The sequence below is a fragment of the Macrobrachium nipponense genome, chromosome 1, assembly GCF_015104395.2.
Source record: "Macrobrachium nipponense isolate FS-2020 chromosome 1, ASM1510439v2, whole genome shotgun sequence".
Taxonomy (NCBI): domain Eukaryota; kingdom Metazoa; phylum Arthropoda; class Malacostraca; order Decapoda; family Palaemonidae; genus Macrobrachium; species Macrobrachium nipponense.
This window is the reverse complement of record NC_087200.1, coordinates 205,156,028-205,161,682: the sequence shown is the minus strand read 5'-3', so window position 1 is coordinate 205,161,682 and position 5,655 is coordinate 205,156,028.

Genomic DNA, 5,655 nt, shown 5'->3' with positions numbered 1-5,655 from the left:
TGATTGATTGATTTATTTATTCGTTGTTAATAAAACGTTAATGGTTATGATGCAACTCTCTCATTTTCATTACCTGTTAGAATGGAGAGGAAAAAGGTGGAGAAAGAGAGAGAGAGAGAGGGATTGCCGAGAGAGAGAGAGAGGAGAGAGAGAGAGAGAGAGAGAGAGAGAGAGAGGCTGTGTGAGTAATGCTGTGTGGGTTTGCCTTCCGCTCGTGGTCTCATGCTTTCCTTGTGAATAATGGGGGAAAATCCCCCATTAACATATATTATATACATATATATATATATATATATATATATATATATATATATATATATATATATATATATAATTAATATATAGAACGAAAAGAGAGAGGGAGAGTCGACTGTGAGGATCATGATTTTAGATTTACTCGGAAGTCCGAGAATTTGCAACAAATTATTTCAAATTTCAAACAGACTGACGGATAGACACCTGACAGACAAGCTGACTGACAGTAAGATAGCTGACAGACAGATACAGACTGAAGAGAAATTAACAAGGTATTTTTGTTAATTCAGTCTTAAGTTCTGAATCAGAGTAGGTTCTTGATATTAATTGTGCTGTTAATAGTTATTTAATTTTTTACATGGAAGAAATCACTGAAGATGAAAAACATAATGTCCTTTTAAGGCAAATCATACCTACTCTTAATATTGTCATTGAAACGTTGTTGTTGTAGAACGTTGCGGTATCTCGTTAAACTGAATTATTTGTAACTGAGACAAAATACACTCGAAGTGCTTTGCCATATCCTAAGTAACACCAGCCATGCTACGACAGTTGAGGAATCAACAAAGCTTTTAACTTCTGTCACCAGATGTCACCACCAACGGTGATTGACCTTCTGGTTATCGTAGGTCAAGGCAGGTCAGGAATAATGATCGTGGGAATTTCAAAAACCATTTTTTGAGATAATAATTATCTTGATTCATTTATTAATTACGAGGAGTTATTTAATGGCAAGTGAGCTACTTAGGAAAAAATAAAATGAAATTCAAGGGAATCCATCTGTTTTCATCAAATCAAATACATTGCCATATTAACTTAGAAACAAACAGATATTGAAGTAGATAAAAAAAACTTACTAATTGATGGCAGCGTAATTACATTGTCATATTAACTCTAAAATGAATAAAATAATAGATACAATGTTAATAAAGCCTTAAAAAAATATGGCAGTAAACGTACAAACGAATACCTCCTGCTGTTCATGCAAATGAGAATTCATTTGTTTTTTTCTTTTTCTTTTTTTTTGCCTGAAGTAATCAATCACACCAAGTCATTTATGTGAGTTTGTTAATCATTCACCGACCGTACTCGCCCTCTTCCCTCCAACCCCCAAACACACCTGTCAGGTAGATCAATCAAGGTGAATGATGTTCCCCGTCATTCTACAAAGTTTGTTGGCATCTAACAAAGTGGAGGTTGGTAAACACAAGGAGAGAAAAAGCGGATTCCCTTGGCATTTTTTAAAATAAATCTTTCTATTAACTGTAATTAGATTTCCCTACGATGAATGTGTATTTTTACTCTCTCTCTCTCTCTCTCTCTCTCTCTCTCTCTCTCTCTCTCTCTCTCTCTCTCTCTCTCTCTCTCTCATAAAGTCAACTTACTTATGGTAATTGGCACTTTAAAATCAGAATACTTCTTATCACTGACTGTAACATCAAAAGAAATACGTGGCTAAAGGGATTAAATTCAAGTAACTATTAATTCCAAAATATATTTGCATTTTAATAATATAATAATAAAAATATGATTATAAAATCATTCCTTAGAACAAAACGGTAAGAAACATTACTTGATAAGTAACCGAATCAATATTTATTTCCGGAACAGATGACACAGAAAAAAAAAAAAATCCGACCCACATACGAAAAAGCAAATTTGTCTGAAGTCAAGAATGTTTGTGTCAATCATCGTTAACGATCAGTTTGTCAACTTTTTTCAAATATTCTTTGGTTGACAAATAACCTTTTGATGGCTTTGTTTCTCTCTAGATATTGACCTGATCAGGAGTGAATAATTGCCACCCAACTCCCCACCCCATATCAAACCCCAGCACACCTCTTACTCAACCCCACCCACCCCACCCCAAGCCCACTCCATCCTTGCACACCACCCCCCGAAAAAAATCCATGTTGTATTTCTACTTATCACAATGATAAAAAAACAAAGCGAGACATAAAAACTGACAGGATTATAGGTGGAACAGCATTACATAAAATGAAAAAACTTTCTCCAACGCCACAGGACGAAAGAAAGATTCTAGCAAAGGTTGAAATGGCCATTGAATAATATTATCAAAATTCCCAAACTGAACTTCCTTTTATATAGTATATCTTGCTTTATCATATACATATTTTCTAGTTGTGGATTTGCGATCGAAGCCTGGCCTTTGGAAAGTCTATGATTGATCATATCATACACTGCATGATGGACATCGGGAGAACTTCATGCAGTTACCTTCAGGAGAGAGAGAGAGAGCGAGAGAGAGGAGAGAGCGAGAGAGAGAGAGAGAGAGAGAGAGAGAAGCGAGAGAGAGAGAGAGAGAGAGAGAGAGAGAGAGAGAACTGAACGTTATTATGTAAGATAAATACTTGTGGAAATAAGAAGGTATATGAAAATTTATGCTAGAGTTTTTAATGTTAATCAAGAATTGTTATTGATAAATGAATAATATTAAGTATTTTATCACATATTTCCTTTATGATGAACACTGCACAGTGCTTAGAAGCGGTTTACGGACATTTAATAGATAGAAAAAAATCATTATTAGAATTAAATGCAGTAAAATGTACAATCATAAATTGCTTATCAAGTAAATGTAAAAATATTTTATTTCACCTCTTGGGATAGGTTTCTCATAAAGCAGACAAAAATGATTATCGAAAGTTTGACAAAATATCAAGCGAGACAATATAAACCTAATGTTCGTCAAATAGAAAACTTTGTAATTGAGGTCCCAGTAATCTTGAAAATGATGCAGTTTCAAAATTACAGTTTTTGCTTCCAGAAGAAAGAAAAAATATTTGAAAAATAACAGGGTTAACAGAACTGAACACACATAAGTGAGGCAACCTAATTAGAGTTTTTTTCTGATTAGCCTTTGTTCAGGGTTACCAGTCTTAATCTCTCTCTCTCTCTCTCTCTCTCTCTCTCTCTCTCTCTCTCTCTTTTACTGGACCATCAAATAGTATATAAAACTAAAAACTGATATAGCATGGCTTACTTTAGATTTTTTCATCCTTTCACACGTAAAAATTAAATATCAAAGCAACAACAGAAGTAAAAATAGTGTTTTTGTATTCTTTTATTTTATTTCAGCTGTTTTATAAATGTTAGAAATACCTAGGTGGAAACAGATCGTGTAAATATTTTCTAGTATATATATATATATATATATATATATATATATATATATATATATCTATATATATATATATATATATATATATATATATATATATATAGTATGTATGTATATGCGAATATATGAATATTTAGGTGTCTGATATGTGTATCTGTATGCTATATGTATATGTATATGCATATATATGAATAGTTATGTGTGTGTATATGTTTCGTAAGTTGACTTTTTTACAATTATATGATTGTTTTGATATTTTAAAGTATATATATATATATATATATATATATATATATATATATATATATATATATATATATATATATATATAATTTAAAATATCAAAACAATCATATAATGATAAATAGTCAACTTACGAAACAAAGAACATCCTTCCCCGGCGTTACCCCACCCCCCAAAAATCACTGATTCTGCAGATCCTCTGGAATTCCTGATCATTTTGGCCTTAAGGAAATAACTTTCGTCAAGGTCGCACAGGAAATCTTAAAGAGTTTAGAACTTGACTTTTTTTTTTTGTTGCACGAGTTTCTTCACTGTATTTACCATACTCATTATGATGTTGTAAGTTCGTTTGATATATATTATATATATATATATTATATATATATATATATATATATATATATATATTATATACATATATATATATATATATATATAAATATATATATATATATATATATATATATATATATCTATATATATATATATATAAATATAAGGCCATATGTACTGTGACAATAAGAGTGAAAGTTTAAACAGTGGTTAAATAAATATTCAAAATACAATGCCATGTGCTAGAGTTTCCATAAATGTATGTTTTAAAATTTAATATGTTACATGTTGGTTTTAGATAAAAAATTACAAAATTACATACAGGAATGAAAATGAATATAGAAATCTAAATACGGAGTACAAATTATGTCTATATTTTATAGCATGCATAAAGGTACAAGAGATAATTTCTGTTTATACATAAATGTGTATGATTTAAATTTGAGTGTGTGTGTGCGTGTGTGTGTGTGCGTGTGTATGTCCAAAATGGTCTACGTTGGTTAACGGTTTGCTGATTTCGCTGTTGGGCGGGGTCTCAGCGACCTGAGTAAGGATGTTACTTGATTTTCTTTCGCTGACGCTGGGTCTTCTCATGCTTCAACGGGCGCGATGTTCTCGGTGGATTGGGGCGCGCTGTCTGGTCGCTGTTGGCTTTGGGTATTCCTTCTCCTGCTGGTGAGGGGAGTATATGGTCCGATTCTTGTTGGACGTTCAAGGTCGGCTTCTGAATAGCGATGCTCACTGCTTCCGTTATTAAGAGGCGACCGTAATTGTCTTCTCTGTGCACGACCTGGGTGCCTTCTTATGAGCTCTTGTAGAGATGGCTTCCTGTCGTGAACATCTATGCAATGTTGATGGATGGCCCCTTGATTCTATGAGCAGCAGGCGTCTCCGAAGGGTCGTTGTAGTGTGCCAGATGTAGTTTTGACTGTGAGATTTACACATCTCCTCTGGACAAGTAAATTTGTAAACTACATTCGTGCACATCTCCTTCGGTCCCCCCGGAGCGGTGCTGTTCTTCATTATTAAGGCTGCTACAAGGTTGGGCTTACTATATATCCTGTGTCGTGAAAGGTGGTTCATACGGTAATTCGTACATCAGGTAGAAAGATCAGAGAAAATTATAATAAGAAAACCAACGATAACCTTCTCTGTCCTTTATTGTTTAAGCATACTGTTTTCATCCAACTCCTTATTATTGTCTATCTTTCGCTCTGCTCAAACCTAACAACAGAATTATGATTATGTTTTATTCCATATGTTTGTAAATGAATTGCCTTAGTCACCATACTTATATGCAAAAGTATTTTGTTTTTTTTATATTTAATATTTAAATGTTTATTATTTAACATTTAATAACTTTGGGAATATGGAGCCTTACAAATACCACTGCTTTTGATTTAGGAAGAGAATCACACAACTGACAAACTGTGGTTCTGACATTCGCCTTTAAGAAAATGTCTGAATGTTGTTCATAACGGTTAAAGCTTACATTTCTCTCTCTCTCCTCTGTCTCTCTCTCTCATTAGTTGCTTACCATGAAATTTATAAATTTATATATATATAAATATATATATATATATATATATATATATATATATATATATATATATGTATATATATATATATATATATATATATATATATATATATATATATATATATATATATATATATATATA